At 40.7% G+C, this 20000-nt stretch overlaps 1 protein-coding gene and 1 non-coding gene across 7 annotated transcripts in view; both read right to left on the reverse strand.

Annotated features, from left to right (window-relative positions):
* Positions 1–20000, reverse strand: part of LOC138961517 (adhesion G-protein coupled receptor G6-like) — a 437302-nt gene that overhangs the window by 200720 nt on the left and 216582 nt on the right. The gene's annotated exons all lie outside the window — the stretch shown is intronic.
* Positions 3624–3699, reverse strand: Trnat-cgu (transfer RNA threonine (anticodon CGU)). The gene has a single exon. It is a non-coding gene; the product is annotated as a tRNA-Thr (tRNA).

The following is a 20000-nucleotide window of genomic DNA, read 5'->3' on the forward strand; positions in this document are numbered from 1 at the left end:
TGGCCGCCCCCGCTTTCAGTCTCATGCACTGAGCTAGTCTGATTAAGGTTGCGTCCGTCTATGTGAAACGTGTTTTTCCTTTGTGTTCCACTCCTTGCGACCCATTGTTTCGCTATACTGATTCGAAAGTTGAGGCTAAGAGAATGTGTATCCCTTGAACTGAATTGAGTTAGGGCTGACATTGTGACTATTGAAAAGACCAACACCGTAAGATTAGCTTCTTTTGGACAGCAGGTAGAATGCGAGTTTTGAGACAACGACAGTCGTCCAAAGAAAGTTTGCTGTGGAATTTTGTTTCACATAATGGCACATGTGATTCTGTATTATTCTGCGGTTAATGTTAATGGTTTCATTTTTCCTCTGTTGGTTTCTTCCTCGTTGATCGTTATCACTCAAACAAGACCACCAGAGAGTACCTCAGTTGCTCCTCAAAATGGACTCGACTGTGAACAGTGTGTTGACTGTGTTGACCGTCAGAATTATTTTAAGAACCAGGCTGCTGCAGTCAGTTGACATGTTTCGCATAGTGTAGGTTTCCCATGCTGCATAGGTAAAGTGGCTTGTATAACCCGACTTTTCAGTATCAAAACACTGTTTATTTTTGTGTAGGTTGTAGTCATCACAACCAATCGCATTTTGCCTTTTGTTTCAGAAAGGAGGATAAGCTACAACAAGATCGACGCTATGTCAGATATGCCTCAGCCACATGACGACTTTTGAATTTAGATCCACTCGGCATGGTGACATGTCTTGATGAAAAGTATAAGACTGAGGACAGCAGTGGAAAAGTGGCCACATGGCAGGTACCTATTGCTCAGTGTCTGCAGTGAAAAGACAGATAAGCTGTTGGTAGATTTCCAAATGAACACAGTACCCTGATATACTGCTGATTTACGACGGGCAAGCTACAATCCAGAACAGAAAACACTGCAGCGTTGTAATCCAACTCTTCATTTGTTTCAGGAAAGGACGTCCTTACCAATTAACATGACAACTCTCTGATACAAAGACATAATGCATATATGGCATAGTGTACTCCAAACAAGAGGTTGTGCTACCACAGGAACATCCCGATAATTGAGTGGGACATTGGTAAAAAGCTTCCCAGGGCTTCAGTGAGGAAGTACACGGTTTTTCTGTCATTGACCTAATCAATAGCTTTCACACAGCCAGTATTATGAGAGATAATGGTCTTCTTAGTGACCGTTCATGCCCAAGCACGCATAGCAACTGGACAATATCATAGACTTCAGAGTGCGAGGACCAGGGAAAGAAACCTCATGTGAACCTGTCTGAGTGTGACCACCATGACGCCCATATCTTTAACTCTAAGTCGTATGGCAATTCCAAGAATACATTATCTTGATACGCAATCTCTAGGGTAGGTTACCGACTGTAGATAAGCTTTGCCATGATAATTATGCTGATGCAGTTTAAAAGTGTGTCTGTGTGTGCGTGCGTGTTTGTGCGGTCTTGTGTGTGTGTGTGTGTGTGTGTGTGTGTGTGAGAGAGGATTGCACAAGATCTCCTTCGGGGACAACTACACCAACAACAAATACACAGTCATGTTATCTGTTTGCTTTCTTTTGAAAATTATACATGGAGTAGATATGATGCGTTAGTTTTAACTCTGTGTCTGTGTGTGTGTGTGTGTGTGTGTGTGCGTGCGTGCGTGTGTGTGTGTGTGTGTGTGTGTCTGTGTGTGTGTGTGTGTCTGCGTTTGTGTGTGTGTGGTGTCTGCGTGTGTGTGTGTGTGTGTGTGTGTGTGTGTGTGTGTGTGTGTGTGTGTGTGTGTGTGTGTGTGACGGAGTGATTGAGTTTGTGTTACTGTTTGTCGATTTCTTACGGGAGCCTTGAATGCTTCGCCTCTTTGTTATTGTCTAGGATGTTTGTGATAAAGTGTAAGAACACAGCTGTGGATTTGCTGTGTTCCGTTTGCTTTTGTGTGCAACAGATTCATGTCAGAAAGGACAGACCAAAGCAAATTAGGCTACATTATCGAATATTTGCCGTGTGCGTAAATGCCTGCACGCGAATCCGCGTGTGTTTTTGTTTGTTTAATCCCAGCGAAGCTGGAGGAATCCCACGAACGCATTTTCATACCGATAATACATGATAAAGAAGGATTCTCTGTGCCCGGCTACGTGCTACAGTTGGAGATGGAAGTTCACCAAAAATGGGGACCATACTAACAAAAATACGGTGGGTGCAATAGTCGCCCCCATTTTTTGAGCAAACGCCACCCAAGGCCGCTTTGGACGGGTAGAAATTCTGTAGTTTCCAAGACTTGGTGTGGGTGGTTGTTCAAGACTATGGATAAAGCTCGCGTAAGAAGATTACGTCACGGTCAAAAGTCTTTGACGTCAATTAATGCATCATGACGTCATGCCTCCCTGTAGTCTTTTTCTCTCGCGCGGTGTGTGTGTGTGTGTGTGTGTGTGTGTGTGTGTGTGTGTGTTCATTTTGTGCACATGTGTTAGTGTTAGTGTGTGTGTGAGTGTGTATGTGTGTGTGTATTGTGTGTGTGTGCACGCGTGCATGAGTCTGTACTCGTGTGTGTGTGAGTGTGTGTGGTGTGTGTGTGTGTTTGTAAGAAAGACTGAGAGAGAGGGAGAAAGAGTGTGTGTGTGTGTGAATGTGTGTGTGCATGAGTTTGTGTGTATGTTTGTGTGTGTATGAGTGTGTAAATGTGTCCGTCTGTCTATGTGCGTATTTGTTTGTTTGTTTGCTTAACGCCCAGCCGACCACGAAGGGCCATAATTATCAGGGCGGTGCTGCTTTGAGATATAACGTGCGCCACACACAAGGCAGAAGTCGCAGGAAAGGCTTCATGTCTCACCCAGTCTGAGAACGTCTCGAAACGTCTTACGTTCAAATCTTGTAGCGTCTTACGTCTCGATCTTCGTTTAAATCTTCGTCTTGACACCATCTTGAAACGACTTACGTCACCGTCTTCGTCTTGAAACGTCTTACAGTCAAATCTTTGTCTTGACGTCATCTTGAAACGTCGTACGTCTCGATCTTCGTTCAAATCTTCGTCTTGACGCCATTTGAAACGTCTTACGTCTCGATCTTCGTTTAAATCTTCGTCTTGACACCATCTTGAAACGACTTACGTCACCATCTTCGTCTTGCAACGTCTTACAGTCAAATCTTTGTCTTGACGTCATCTTGAAACGTCGTACGTCTCTATCTTCGTGCAGATTGCACAATCTTTGCCTCTGTAAAGCTCTAAGCCTAGGAGATAATGAATGAGGTGGGGGGCAGCAAAACGAAATAAACTGTAGGACATTGGACATTAATTCTCTCTCTAAAAAAAACTAGAATTCTTTTCTCTGAGCCTCAGCGTACTCGTCATCATGGATTACCTTTTCAAACACCAGTGTTATGCAGACTTGTTTACTCTGAGCGTCAGCCTACCTGTCCTACCCCTGTTGCAGGGCGGTGCTGCTTTGACTTATAACGTGCGCCACACACAAGACAGAAGTCGCAGCACAGGCTTCATGGCCCACGTACCCAGTCACATTATTCTGACACCGGACCAACCAGTCCTAGCACTAACCCCATAATGCCAGACGCCAGGCGGAGCAGCCACTAGATTGCCAATTTTAAAGTCTTAGGTATGACCCGGGCGGGGTTCGAACCCACGACCTCCCGATCACGGGGCGGACGCCTTACCACTAGGCCACCGTGCCGGTCAGACAGCCAGATAGAGGTAAACAAATAGAAACATAAAGAGAGAGAGATATGTTTCAGTTTTCAAAACACATACATAATTGCATTTCTGCCGAGTAAGGTCCTCGGCTGAGTTCATCGCAAGTTCATCGCGATTTGGATGTGCAGTTATATTTTTTATATATGTGGACTGGGTGGCCGAGTGGTAACGCACTTACGCTCGGAAGCGAGAGGTTGCGAGTTCGACCCTGGGTCAGGGCGTTAGCAATTTTCTCCCTTTCCTAACCTAGGTGGTGGGTTCAAGTGCTATAGTCTTTCGGATGAGACGAAAAACCGAGGTCCCTTTGTGTACACAACATTTGGTGTGCACGTTAAAGATCCAACGATTGACAAAAGGGTCTTTCCTGGCAATATTGTATAGGCATAGGGATTGTCCACCAAATACCCATGTGACTTGGAATAATAGGCCGTGAAAAGTAAATATTCGCCGTAATGGCTTGAGGTTTACTGGCCGATGTGAATGCGTTATATATTGTGTGTAAAAAATGTCTGTTCGTCTGTCTGTAAAATATTCCATTTCCCACGGCAGAAATTAATATGTAAAGCGCGGAGAGCACAGTTAATTGTGGTTCGCGCTATATACGCTCTCATAATAAATAATTAAACAAATAAATAAAGTAGATGTGTACTGCCGGGCAGTACATACCCCAAGCGAAGTCGTCCATCTGTGTGTACATGATTCTCTCTCTCTCTCTCTCTCTCTCTCTCTCTCTCTCTCTCTCTCTCTCTCTCTCTCTCTCTCTCTCTCTCTCTCTCTCTCTTAAAATGTGTCATCGATGACGTGTTTTCATACTTGCTAATGCGGCAGGCTAATCATGACGTCAAATTGAAACTTCTTGAAGTCTCTCAGAAAGGGACATGAAAACCATGTGGGGGTTACTGGTTTGGGCTGAAAAAAAACCCAACTCCACCTAAAATTCAAGCGCCTATGGCCGGGGCTGAATTATGCAGCATAAATTGTGAAACATCAGGATATCTCACACTTTCAATTCTGCCATCATGTCAAATCTGACAACAAACCTACCCACAAAATGTCATAAATATCGGTGTAGAATTGAGACTTAACGGTTTTTAACTGCCAAAAATAAGTTTTTTTGACTGGAATAGTTTGTCTTGAAATTCAGTTTGGGACAACGGACCCACCCACTAAATTTCATAAAGATAGGTGAAAATTTAAATGTAACGGTTTTTAACTGCCAAAATTATGTTTTTCTTCTGGAAAAGTATGGAGTGAAAATCAGTTGGGGACAACGAACCTACCCACAAAATTTCATAAATATCGATGAAGAATTGAGATTTAACGGTTTTTAACTGCCAAAAATAAGGTTTTTTGTCTGGAAAAGTATGTCTTAAAATTCAGTTTGGGACAACGGACCCACCCACTAAATTTCATAAAGATAGGTGAAGAATTGAAATTTAACGTTTTTTAACTGCCAAAATTATGTCTTTCTTCTGGAAAAGTATAGAGTGAAAATCAGTTGGGGACAACGAACCTACCCACAAAATTTCATAAATATCGGTGAAGAATTGAAATTTAACGGTTTTTAACTGCCAAAATTATGTTTTTCTTCTGGAAAAGTATGGAGTGAAAATAAGTTGGGGACAACAAACCTACCTTTAAAATTTCATAAGAATCAGTGAAGAAATAGGATTTAACGATTTTTTAACGGCCTTTAAATCATTGGTGATGTCATCATAACCCAGTCGTTGTAGTTGTCGTCGTAGTTGTTGGTGTTGTTGTTGTCATGTTCGTTGTCGTGATTGTTGTTGTTCTCGTGTTGTTGTTTTTGTTGTTGTTGTTGTTGTTGTTGTTGTTGTTGTTGTTGTTGTTGTTGTTGTCGTCGTCGATGTCATTTGTTGTTGTTGTTGTTATCGTCGTCGTCGTCGTCATCGTCGTCGTTGTCAGAGGTTATTTCTAAAGATTTCATTGATAGTCTTTGTTCTCGTCACCAAGACTTGCTAAGAACAAGCTTGGAACAGCAAGAGTTCCAAGAACAAGATTAGAACAACTCATTACATCATTACCAGTACGTCATTTGTATTTAGAACACACTTTAGAAAAAAAACTCTTCAGCTACAAACCAGTCACCCTCACATGTCCGAGGTGTTTGTCTAAACCACTTACTGAAATGTTTTGAGGTTTAATGACCATACACATGTTGAACCGGTGAGTGTCTTCCGCTGCTTAATTCGCAAATAACTATTTTATTAAAGTCCGCTTGAAACGCTCAAAGATGAAATTCCATGTTAAAAAGTGACAAAAGTTTCACATTTTCCCGTTGTAACAGCTTCCGATGATATTATATGAAAATTCTGATCCTCTGAGAGGATTCCCCGAAACAAAATCAGTTTGTACGCCTAATTTTAATAGAATTGTCCAAACAGTGTCGCTAATATTGTGCTAAAAGATGAATTCTAGAACAATGTCCAGACAGACACCACTTGGCAAAAAAATTTTCAGTGCTGGGAGATGAAAAAAAAACCTACCTCGCTACGCGCGGGCTCCACCCGCGCTCCGCTTGGATAAATAAATATTTATACATAATTGCATTTCTGCCGAGTAAGGTCCTTGGCTGAGTTCATCGCGAGTTGAATGTGCAGTTATATAAGACGAACAAGAGTCCGGGTAAGCTTACTCCTTTCAAAAAGGCCAGCCTGTTTTTACGCCCTGTGTTTGCTTCGCCGAACGTCAGCGTAGTCGTAATTATAGCAAGTCATGACTCAATCAACGGGGTTGCAGAAATATGAAAGACAGCAGCGTTTGTCCGACGTAAACGTATCAACTTACACACAAATACATTTTTTTTTTATCTGTATTTGTGCTAATCCAAGTTACGGTTTGTTGGCGTAACACAAAAGATACGGTTCGCATTAGCTCGTGAGAAAAACGTGAGGTGGGTGGCTGTATATTTGTTGCTCAGAGAGCCGCCAAACATCATGCTCTTAACATTTGGTAGATGAAGAATGTTCAGTATTTATTCGCCCCTCTGCTTCTTTACCTCTGTAAACTTGTAGAGCTAGTTATTTTTCGATAATGACCCAGCAACCAAACAAATAACGAGCCAGCAACAACCTGAATCCTCGATAGTGCAATGGGTTGAGAAGTTGTTCTGTTTCGGTACTACTTTTTGCGACTGAAAAGTTCCGAACGCTCTAATGTACGAAGTATACATTTCTGGAGCAAACAATACAAACATACCGCATTTAAATTAACAACTACAGGCCTGAACACATGAATCTCCATATAAAATCCATGAGTTCGGTTGTTTTCTGAATCTAGATCTGCCGTGCTCAAACGTTCATCACAAGCAATTTCCCAAGCAAGTAACTCATACTTTGTCTAGCGACAAGAGTAGTTCCCCTTCTTTTCACTCAGTTTCTTCGACAACAAACTGCAATCCGACGGTCAGTTTTCAACAATATTTCATTTAATAAACAGATCACACGCAACCAAATGTACACATCTCATCAATTTAAACAACATAAAGCGGTTTCATACACTATTTTCCCCAGAAAACTGAACTTCATACAGTTTTTTAAAGGGCAGCTGTCGAGTTGCCTGGTCTCAAAAATGCGCGGAGTCGCGTGCAAAAACGCGTTTAAGAGTTTTCCGAGTTGATTCAACTAAAGACTGTTGATTTGGTCCAGAAGAAGACACTTTCATCATTAGTTTGAAACCATTAAAATGCGTGAAACTTTCTGCTAGTTCTCACAATCCGCAAAAAAACGAAGCAGTTGGCAGGCCGAAACGACTCAAAATCCGCGACCGACAACTCTGTCAGCACAAGAAAGACGCCGCAGCGTTAGCCTTGCTGTGACGTCACTCGAGGAAGCCGATAAGGCCGCTGTGAAGTTTACAGTCAGCGAGTTTTAGCGTCAACTATAAGGTGACTCGAGTCGAACCGGAGGTCGCAAAAACTCGGTCCGGTACGACTGGAGTGACGTCACCGGTTAACCAACTTTCAACCTTGCTTCCTGCGTAGGGTCTCTCCAGTTCCAAGATGGCTGCCAAGGCGAGGTGAGAAACTTCTGCAAATATTTTTTGACAAAGTTACGGATTGTGAGAAGACATTTGTTGTAAATCACTTAGCCTTTTAAAAATTAAGGATACTGGGTTGGATACTGTCTTGGTTTTAATGCATTTTATTTTAGCAGTGATGTTTATTTTGGGAAGAAATGAGGTCAACAGGAGTTTGGGTGCGATTTCGGCTCAAATGTACTTTAGTGCCCTGAACTTCTACCCGGCTGTTTTGCGCTCGATTTTCACGCTCACTTCTTCATTGACGTTCGAATCGATAGTTCGATGTTTTGGCATTACATTCACATCAACAATAAAACAGTACTGCTTGTTAATCATCGTCGTCCATCAACTCTCCACAACAGTAAATCCGTAACGCGCTTGTCGCCATCTTGTTGCAAGGGACGCGACTGGACACAACCCAACAGCGTTTCCGCGAAGAAAAAAACCAGACATGCGCAGTGACCCTACCGTAGCTCAACCCTGTTCCTCGCGAAAACTCGCTCAGTACAATGTAGACTACAGCTGGACATCTGTAATGCTGTACGCGTGATTGGTTCTTGCACAAAGTAAAGTATTAGGATGGTAATATCTTCTCAAGACCCACGTTCACATTTTCTCTTCTTTGATCTGACCGACTGCAACCTTTACAAGTCATTTCTAAAGTGGTTCACATGCTGTTGCTACTCCTCCAGTCCACCCGGTTAAACCATAAAGTTGCTCAACCACAGACCCTCGTGTCCCTTGTCAGCAGACACTGTACACTTATGAAGAAGGTCCGCTTGAGGTGTCACACCAATTACCGTGTACGTGTGAGGTACTGAATTCAAGACAAAAGCCAACTCTGTCGGTGGGAAAATCTAGGAAAGAGATGATGATAATACATCTTCAGTTACTCACTCAAGTAGATAGATGAGATAAGATAAAGGGAAGAGAGACGGAGACAAAGATAAAACAGTGGATCTAGTGTGGAAAATGGGGGAGAGGGGTTCGGCCGCAAAAAATCAAAGATGAATTTGTCAAACTGTGTTTGTGATGGTTATCGTGTGTGTGTGTGTGTGTGTGTGTGTGTGTGTGTGTGTGTGTGTGTGTGTGTGTGTGTGTGATAACACGTGTGTGTGTGTGTGTGTCTGTATATGTGTGATAACACGTGTGTGTGTGTGTGTGTGTGTGTGTGTGTGTCTGTGTGTCTGTGTGTCTGTGTGTCTGTGTGTGAGTGTGTTTGTGTGTGTGTGTGTTTGTGTTCCTCGACGCGTGACAATATCTGCCAATAAGTTGAACAAAAACAGGGTTCAAGTGGAACAAAAGCAGGAGGGGGACAGAAGACATGTTATGAACTCCGTTTTTTACTGCGAAATTTTGGCCTGGGAGAAGTCACCCCATCCTAAGTTTCTCTTCACCTACCCGTGAAGTATGCTTGAGGGCTTGATTAGACAACCCGATTGCGCCCATTACACGGCATAAAGAGAGCACCGTTCAACCCGGGCGATTCCGCGGCTGACGTCACGCGTCCAAGGGAAGTAATTTTCGAGCGGGCTGCATTGACTCGGCCAAGAATGCAAACTTTCTTCGATTAAAGACATTGTAGCATGTCTAAAGTCTTCGGACTTGTGTTATCAAGCTGTCAAAATCACCAAGTAACTTTTAAGTATAGTTTCAGTTACATGAGAACTCATTCTAATGAACAGATTTTGAGGCCAGGCAACCCGACAGCTGCCCTTTAACAGAATGGAATGATTTGCACGGAACTGTACAACCGCGCATTAATCAATCGCCTGCGCAGGTTGACTGGTTGAGTGAATAGGATTCCATCAAACTTTCGCAAAAAACCTCCTCTTTTCTTTGAATAACTGAAGAAAGGAGGAATAAAGAGGTTACACACCTCGTCTCAGTGATTATAAAAAATAATGGTCTCAGTTCGCGGTCATGAAAAAGCTCGCTGAAGCTCGCATTTTTCATGATCCGCTAACTTCGACCATTATTTTTAATAATCACTGAGACTCGGCATGTAACCTCTACATATTTTCCTTTGTACCCACGATACTATATTTGCTTAAATGCGATTTTAACAGTTGCTTCAGCATCATTTACTCTTCCAGATTCTTACTTTTTGTGGAATATTGGTACGTTTGACATTTGCACGCTTCCCACGTATGCAGTTTCTATGCTGTAATGTCATGAGTTAGCTACAATGTTTTTGGGATAAAGTAGTTTGGCCGTTTTCTTGTATCTTAAACCACTCAGGCGCTATGACGTTGTGTGGTATGATACCCACACATGAGTAGGATACGTAGAGGTTACATGCCGAGTCTCAGTGAATTAAAGATAATGATCGAAGTTAGCGGATCATGAAAAATGCGAGATTCAGACATTGGTTTTGACATTTAGTCAAGTTTTGACTAAATCTTTTAACATAGAGGGGGAATCGAGACGAGGGTCGTGGTGTGTGTGTGTGTGTGTGTGTGTGTGTGTGTGTGTGTGTGTGTGTGTGTGTGTGTGTGTGTGTTAGTGTGTGTGTGTGTGTGAAGAAAGAGCAGGAGGAGGAAGGGGGTAACTGAAAGTAAACCTGTAAACCTATATTTATGTATCGGGATTCGTTTTTGTTTTTTTATCTTCTTCTTTCTTCATTTCAGACGATGACGCAATACACTTCGCTGTTTGTGCTGCTAGTGGCACTGTCAGGTAAAATTAGCACTGACTTGTGAAGAAAGAAGGCGTTCAGTAGTTCTCTGAAAATCTTGTAATAAATGTGTACAAGTTAATTATATGTCATATGTTTGATTTGATTAATGTATGGTTTTGCTCTTTTTTCGATCGTTGACTTTATGTCTCTGTGGTGAAAGCAATGCGATGATGTGCCGAAAAACAAATCAATATTTATGTATTATGATTTGTTGGCATTATTTTTTTCCTATCTAATCTTATTTTGTTTAATCTTATCTCATCTTATCTTATCCTGTCTTGCCTTGTCTTGTCTTGTCTTGTCTTGTCTTGTCTTGTCTTGTCTTGTCCTTGTCTTGTCTTGTCTTGTCAATTGTCTTGTCTTGTCTTGTCTTGTCTTGTCTTGTCTTGTCTTGTCTTGTCCTTGTCTTGTCAATTGTCTTGTCTTGTCTTGTCTTGTCTTGTCCTTGTCTTGTCTTGTCTTGTCTTGTCTTGTCTTGTCCTTGTCTTGTCAATTGTCTTGTCTTGTCTTGTCTTGTCCTTGTCTTGTCAATTGTATTGTATTGTCTTGTCTTGTCTTGTCTTGTCTTGTCCTTGTCTTGTCTTGTCAATTGTCTTGTCTTGTCTTGTCTTTTTGAGAATACGTCCACCTTAACCTACTCTGTGTGTGTGTCTGTGTGTGTGTGTGTGTGTGTGTGTGTGTCTGTGTGTGTGTCTGTGTGTGTGTGTCTGTGTGTGTGTCTATGTGTGTGTCTGTGTGTGTGTGTGTCTGTGTCTGTGTCTATGTGTGTGTCTGTGTCTGTGTGTGTAGAGCGATTCAGAGTAAACTACTGGGCTGATCTTTATGAAATTTGACATGAGAGTTCCTATGTATGATATCCCCGGACGTTTTTTTCATTTTTTTGATAAATGTCTTTGATGACGTCATATCGGCCTTACCCTTTTCCTTTCCTCTGGTTTTTATTTTATTTTTATCATATCAACCCAGTCCTGTCCTTAAGAGGCTGACAAACCATGCCTGTAGGACATTGGACATTAATTCTCTCTAAAAAAAAAAGTAGAATTCTTTTCTCTGTGCCTCAGCGTACTCGTCATCATGGATTACCTTTTCGTCCACCAGTGTTATGCAGACTTGTTTACTCTGAGCGTCAGCCTACCTGTTGTTATCCAACCCCCCCCCCCCCCCACACACACACACACACTCACACAAACATACATACACACCTTGGATTATCTCTTTTATAAACAGAGAGACAGATATAGACAGACAGACAAGGAGAGTCAGTCAGCGAGACATTGAGACACAGAAACAGAAAGGGGAGGGAAAGAGGGGATGAGGGAGGGGAGGGAAGACGGTTGGGTAGTTATTGTTGTTAAACGCCCCTTTAGCCTTTATGGCGATACCGGACTGGGACAGAGGCAGACAGACAGATTTTGTTTGTTTGTTTGCTTAACGCCCAGCCGACCACGAAGGGCCATATCAGGGCGGTGCTGCTTTGACTTATAACGTGCGCCACACACAAGACAGAAGTCGCAGCACATGCTTCATGTCTCACCCAGTCACATTATTCTGACACCGGACCAACCAGTCCTAGCACTAACCCCATAATGCCAGACGCCAGGCGGAGCAGCCACTAGATTTCCAATTTTAAAGTCTTAGGTATGACCCGGCCGGGGTTCGAACCCACGACCTCCCGATCACTAGGCGGACGCCTTACGACTAGGCCAACCGTGCCGGTTAGACAGACAGATAGAGGTAAACAAATAGAAACATAAAGAGAGAGAGAGACCCAGTTTCTTTCCTGCGTAAATGTTTCAGTTTTCAAAACGCATACATAATTGCATTTCTGCCGAGTAAGGTCCTCGGCTGAGTTCATCGCGAGTTCATCGCGATTTGGATGTGCAGTTATATTTTTTTTAAATCTGTATTTGTGCTAATCCAAGTTCGCTCAACCCCCCACCACCGCGATGAGTACTTAGCGACCCGTATGTGCAGTAGAGTGAGACGTCTCGAGGATCCGGGCACACTTATCGCGTGGCCGTGATGAGTCTTATATCTTCACGCCGGAAAAATAGATACATCGTGTTTTGTTGGCGTAACACAAAAGATACGGTTCGCATTAGCTCGTGAGAAAAACGTGAGGTGGGTGGCTGTATATTTGTTGCTCAGAGAGGCGCCAAACATCATGCTCTTAACATTTGGTAGATGAAGAATGTTCAGTATATATTTTCCTTTGTACCCACGATACTATATTTGCTTAAATGCAATTTATACAGTTGCTTCAGCATCATTAACTCTTTAAGATTCTTACTTTTTGTGGAATATTGGTACGTTTGACCTTTGCACGCTTCCCACGTATGCAGTTTGCACATGCTGTAATGTCATGAGTTAGCTACAATGTTTTGGGGATAAAGTAGTTTGGCCGTTTTCTTGTATCTTAAACCATTCAGGCTTTATGACGTTGTGTGGTATGCTACCCACACATGAGTAGGATACGTAGAGGTTACATGCCGAGTCTCAGTGAACTAAAGATAATGATCGAAGTTAGCGGATCATGAAACATGCGAGATTCAGACATTGGTTTTTACATTTAGTCAAGTGGGCGTTAAACAACAATAACTACCCAACCGTCTTAGTCTTTGTCTCTCTCGATCTCTCACCTCCCCTCCCCTCTTTCCCTCACCCCCTCTTTCCCTCAATCCCCCCCCCCCTCCTCCTTTCTGTTTCTCTGTCTGTCTCAATGTATAAGGACTGGGTGGCCGAGTGGTAACGCACTTGCGCTCGGAATCGAGAAGTTGAATTGCGTGTTCGACCCTGGGTCAGACCGCTATTTTCTCCCCCCCTTTCCTAACCTAGGTGGTGGGTTCAAGTGCTAGTCTTTTGGATGAGACGAAAAACCGAGATCCCTTCGTGTCCACTACATTTGGTGTGCACGTTGAAGATCACACGATTGACAAAAGGGTCTTTCCTGGCAAAATTGTATAGGCATAGCTAAAAATGTCCACCAAATACCCGTGTGACTTGGAATAATAGGCCGTGAAAAGTAGGATATGCGCCGAAATGGCTGCGATCTGCTGGCCGATGTGAATGCGTGATGTATTGTGTAAAAAATTCCATCTCACACGGCATAAATAAATCCCTGCGCCTTGAATATGTGCGCGATATAAATTGCATAAAATAAAAAAATTAAAAAAATTAAAAAAATCCCTGCGCTTAGAACTGTACCCACGGAATACGCGCGATATAAGCCTCATATTGATTGACATATTGATTGATTGTATCGCTGACTCTCCCTGTCTGTCTGTCTGTCTGTCTATCTCTGTCTCTCGCAATCTCTCTGTTTATAAAAGAAATAATCCAAGGTGTGTGTTTATGTATGTGTGGGGTGAGGGGGGGGGGGTGAATAACAACAGGGGCCGGACAGGTAGGCTGACGCTCAGAGTAAACAAGTCTGCATAAGGCCCCCCCCCCCAAAAAAAAAAAAAATAGGTGTGGTTACGGTAACATAGCAAAAAAAAAAATAGGGTAGGAAGGTAGGCAATCCCTTTTTTTTAAAACTTTTTTTTTCTAATGTGTACAAATTAAACCTACTTGACAGGGAAATAACTCGGGCGCTTTCGCTTTCATTGCGTTTTCTGCACTCGTTTACTTGGGTTTTTTTTGGGTATTTTTTTGACAAATGTAATAAAAAAAATAGGGTAGGTCGGGTTACCGTAACCACACCTATTTTTTTTAGGCCTGAGGTAAAAAGGTAATCCATGATGACGAGTACGCTGAGGCTCAGAGAAAAGAATTCTACACATCACTTGCTGTCATTAAAGGCAGGCCATGGTGACTGGTACAATCCTACCCGGACCCTTGTGTCGTCCCGCTTTGCTGCACATTGGGGAAACGTTGTACCCGCCGTGCGCTATAACAGGAGCAGAATGCAGCTATGTACTGGTCTTATTCATCACCATATTATGGTGTTTTCCCACGCTGCAAGCTTTACGTAAAGTTGTCACTACATAATTATATTAACCCCTTTCCAGGGGCCAATGGCATGTGAGGTAATAATCCACTGTCAACTCTCTTTCTCTTTCTCTCTTTCTCTCTCTCTCTCTCTCTCTCTCTCTCTCTCTCTCTCCCCCTTGTGTTTATTCAATAAATGTTCAGAGTTCAGAGTTCTCTCTCTCTCTCTCTCTCTCTCTCTGTCTTTCTCTTTCTCTTTCTCTCTCTCCCTCCCTTTCTCTCTCCCTCCCTCTCTCTCTCTCTCTCTCTCTCTCTCTCTCTCTCTCTCTCTCTCTCTCTCTCTCTCTCTCTCTCTCTCTTTCTCTCTCTCTTTCTCTCTGAGCGTTTGTTCTCTGTGAGTGTGTGACAATTATAGCTTGCACCCCGCATTGTCATAAGTTTGATACCCTATGTACCCGTATAGTCTGTCTGATGCAATCGACCCCAGCAACCTTCCACTCTTTCCATGTGTGGTCTATTTCGTTTTGCTGTCCCCCACCTCATTCATTATCTTTCAGGCTTAGACCTTTAAAATTGTCAGTAAGTTTTGCCACTTAAGTTGTTGGTGTATGCACAATCAGTGGGAACTATTAATTTAACAATAAATCTTGCATCATGGTTTGATGATCAGTTTATACCGAACTCATCCTGAACTCAGGTCAAAATGAGTTCGGCTCATTCTATCCCTGACAGGATGCCTTGAGTTTCCTTGTCTGGCAAGGAAACCGATTTCTTTTTACATTTAGTCAAGTTTTGACTAAATGTTTTAACAAGTTCAAGTTCAAGTTCAAGTTTATTAGTCCATAACCCATGGGGGCATTTTGAACAATAAATACAATCAATACAATCATGATATATGCTAATATAATAAATAAATAAAAAAATAAAAAAATAAAAAAATTATGAAAAACTGTTACAAATTCTATTAGTAAAGTCCAAAATATTCTTTAGCAATTTCTTTTTCTTAGTAGCAAACAACTTTTTAAATTTAAGTGCATTAGGTTTTTTCCAATAGTAAGGTGGTAACAACTCAGCTCTTTCTTCTTTGAAAAAATCACAGACAAATAAATAATGGAATTCATCACCTATGTCATGCGATACACATTTGGTGCAAGTTCTTTCTGACCTCGGGATGATAACGTTCTTTCTGTACAGGCAAATTGTTGTTTAATGTTCTAAACTTCATCATTGAAACACATTGCTGATATGGCAGGGTTGTGACGTAGTCTTCACATGCAAAAATATCTTTGAACATTCAATAATTCCAAAACATATTTTTTGTTCCAATTTCTGTAAACCATTTATGGATATACTGGTCATATAAGCTTCTTTTTACTTTCTTTTTAAACCATGTGCTTGAGTATTGAATATTTTCTTGAGAAGTCCAAAGGCCAGAGAGACCAATTTCATTTAAGGTTTTTTCAATGAAACATAAGTACTTGGATTCAATCATCTTGTTGATATACAATTTATAAGTAAAGCAATACACAATACTTGAAAATTTATTTTTATGAATAGGACTAATCAGTTTATACCAATAGCAAAGCATTCTACATTTCATATTAACATCTAGTGGATATCTTCCAAGTTCACCAAATATCATAGCATTTGGAGTTGATTTTTTTAGTTTGAAAACAATTTTATAAAAACGCAATTGAAGTTTAGTAGCAAGTTCACAGGAACCAAAACCCCATACTTCACATCCATACAATAAAATTGGAGCAATCATTTTATCGAACAGGTCAACTTGTATGTCCACAGGTAGTGACAATTCAAAGCAGCACCGCCCTGATATGGCCCTTCGTGGTCGGTTGGGCGTTAAGCAAACAAACAAACAAACAAAAAGGTAGTGACAATTGTCTACAAGTGCGCAAAAGAACAAACATTGCCCTTGAGGCACGATCATATAGATTCTTCTGTGCGACTGAAAATGTATTATTATAATTAATCTTAAGGCCCAAGTACATTACATCAAACACTACTTCGATTAAATTGCCATTGTACGTAAACAGTGGTTTATTTCTAATTTTACCTCTGGAAAAAACTATAACTTTCGTTTTGTTTACATTAATATTTAGACGCCATTTTAAACAGTATTCGTGCATTTTGTTTAAACATTCTTGCAGGTTTTTTTCAGACTCTGAGCAGATCACAGTATCATCCGCATACAGTAATAAAAACATTTGAAACAAAGCATTTACATCCGTATCATCCATTCCAGCCACAATAGCCTCTCTTGACATAGATTGTAAACCATTACTGTTTTCCAACAGAAAAGGCTTTAGATCATTTAAAAATAGAGCAAAAAACAACGGTGACAAGTTTTCCCCTTGTCTAACTCCACACAAACTGGGAAAATATCCAGAACACTCACTATTAACTTTAACACAAGACTTGGCATTTTCATACAAATTTCTTACAGTTTTTAAAAACTTCCCATTAACATCAGAACTAACTAATTTCTCCCATAAAAATGCACGGCGAACTTTATCAAACGCTTTTTCATAGTCTACAAATGCACAAAACAGTCGCTTCTTTTTGTTGAGAAAATTTTTTAATATACAATGCAAAGTAAAAACATGGTCTAGTGTTGAAAAACCTGTGCGGAAACCTGTTTGTTCTTGACCGAATTTGTTATTACTCTCCAAAAAGTTTGATAACCTATCATTTAAAATTGCACTGAAAAGTTTTCCGAAGCAGCTGAGTATAGTAATTCCTCTATAATTTGTGGGGTCAGCTTGAGAGCCTTTATTTTTGTACAATGGAATAATTTCACCTACGGCCCATTGTGTTGGAACCTTTCCTGACTGCAAAACAACATTAAACAACAATACATAAATATCAATCATTCGATCATGTGACGCTTTTAAATACTCATTAATTATTTTATCCTGACCGCATGCCTTATTGTTTTTTAGCTTGTCTATACATTTGATAACTTCCTCCTTTGTAAAAGGCGCATTAAGAAATTCATTACTTGCTTCATTTAAATGTTCATTACTATCATCCATTTCATTTTCATCACACTCTTGTAGTTTAGTGAAATGTTCGAAAAACTCAGAACAAGTTGGATAGTTAGTTTTGGAATTATTCTTTTTATTTTTATTTAGAAGATTCCAGTATGCTTTCGGGTCAGTACTTCTTAACTTTCTCAAAGTTTTAACGAACTCATTATGATACGACTTGCATTTTATTTTTTTTATTGTCTTTTTGTATTCGTTAAAAGCACTCTTTTTTTCATCTTCATTGAACACATTTTTAAACCGTCTTGCTTTGTTTTTCGCATGTAAAAATATTTTTCTTTTCTCTTTGCAAATTGCACTAAACCATGGTTGTTGTAGTTTAAATTTCTTTGAACGTGGCTTTTTCATAAATTTTTGTTCTTTAATTACACCGATTTTCTCAGCAGAACAATTTAAAATATCACAAATCTTATTAGTAACACTATCAACGTCATCTGTTGTCGTACTCTCACTTGTAGCTAGCATATTTTGTAATTTAGTTTCAACAGTATAAATATCATCCTCATTCAGATTAACTACAAAAGCTAACTCGGTCCCATTGTTATGTTATTGTCCCATTTTGGTTTTGTGTACTTGTTATCCTTTTCTCTACCTTTAGACAGCAAATCTTCATTTTTGTTTTTTTTCACAACTTCTGCTAGACAATCATTAGCGCGTACTTCATTATGTTTTAATAAATGCAAAACAACAGGACAGTGTACATCAGAATACATTTCACAAAATTCCATCACAGAAAAATAATTAACTTTCGAGAACAAATCTTTTGACAGGATGCAATAATCAACAACGCTCTTATCCTTACATGTGCATTTACCAACCCCTGAATCATCGCCAAAACTCTACCAGTAGCAATAACTAAGCCAGTCATTTTACAAAAATCAATCAATTTAAAACCAAGGTTATTAGTATTATTATCCTGTGAGGCCCGCTCACCTATTAGAGTACCAACCTCATCAGAGTCAAACAAGTCATTATCAACAAAACCTTCTGAATGCTGATCATCTTCATGCAACATTTCACTCAGATGACCAGTGCGGGAATTTAAGTCTCCTAACAGACAAACATAATCATTATCTAACCCAAACTGTATATACACCTCTTCTAGTTCAGCATAAACATCTTTGTTATGGTAAGGTGACCCTTCAGGGGGAATATATAAAGCACAGAAAAGGGTGTCACGTCCAAGTATTTTCTTACAATCTGTCCTTGGGATGCACAGACACACAATTTCATTTTCCTTTTTCCTTTTTCATTACTTTATTGTCCCATCGCTGGGAAATTCGGGTCGCTTCCTCCCAGTGGAAAGCTAGCAGCAACGGAGTCGCGCTACCCAGGTGTCTGCGTGTTTAGGTGTATTCAGCCACCTGCACTTATGGCAGAATGACCAAGGTTTTTTACGTGCCATTGTGATGACACGGGGGTGGGACATGGCTTAAGTCTCTGGGTCTGCACATAAAGTTGACCCGTGTCCGTCCCGGCCCGAATTCGAACCTGCGACCTTCCGATCACAAGTCCAGTGCTCTACCAACTGAGCTAATTGAAAAATTAACAAGTCGCGTAAGGCGAAAATACAACATTTAGTCAAGTAGCTGTCGAACTCACAGAATGAAACTGAACGCAACGCAACGCAGCAAGACCGTATACTCGTAGCATCGTCACTGAAACCGCCCGTGGCAAAGGCAGTGCCAGTGGCAGTGGAATTGACAAGAAGAGCGGGGTATTCGTTGCACTGAGAAGGATAGCACGCTTTTCTGTACCTCTCTTCGTTTTAACTTTCTGAGCGTGTTTTAATCCAAACATATCATATCTATATGTTTTTGGAATCAGGAACCGACAAGGAATAAGATGAAAGTGTTTTTAAATTGATTTCGACAATTTAATTTTGATAATAATTTTTATATATTTAATTTTCAGAGCTTGTTTTTAATCCAAATATAACATATTTATATGTTTTTGGAATCAGAAAATGATGGAAAATAAGATGAACGTAAATTTGGATCGTTTTATAAATTTTTTTTTTTATTTTTTTTTACAATTTTCAGATTTTTAATGACCAAAGTCATTAATTAATTTTTAAGCCACCAAGCTGAAATGCAATACCGAAGTCCGGGCTTCGTCGAAGATTACTTGACCAAAATTTCAACCAATTTGGTTGAAAAATGAGGGCGTGACAGTGCCGCCTCAACTTTCACGAAAAGCCGGATATGACGTCATCAAAGACATTTATCAAAAAAATGAAAAAAATGTTCGGGGATTTCATACCCAGGAACTCTTATGTCAAATTTCATAAAGATTGGTCCAGTAGTTCAGTCTGAATCGCTCTACACACACACACAGACAGACACACACACATTTACACACACACACACGCACGCACATACACCACGACCCTCGTCTCGATTCCCCCCTCGATGTTAAAACATTTAGTACAAACTTGACTAAATGTAAAAATTGTTAAAAGAGAGAGAGAGAGAGAGAGAGAGAGAGAGAGACAGACAGACAGACAGACAGACAGACAGACAGACAGACAGACAGACAGAGACAGACAGAGACAGAGGGAGAAAGAGGGAGA

Source organism: Littorina saxatilis, linkage group LG3, assembly GCF_037325665.1.
Source record: "Littorina saxatilis isolate snail1 linkage group LG3, US_GU_Lsax_2.0, whole genome shotgun sequence".
Lineage (NCBI taxonomy): Eukaryota > Metazoa > Mollusca > Gastropoda > Littorinimorpha > Littorinidae > Littorina > Littorina saxatilis.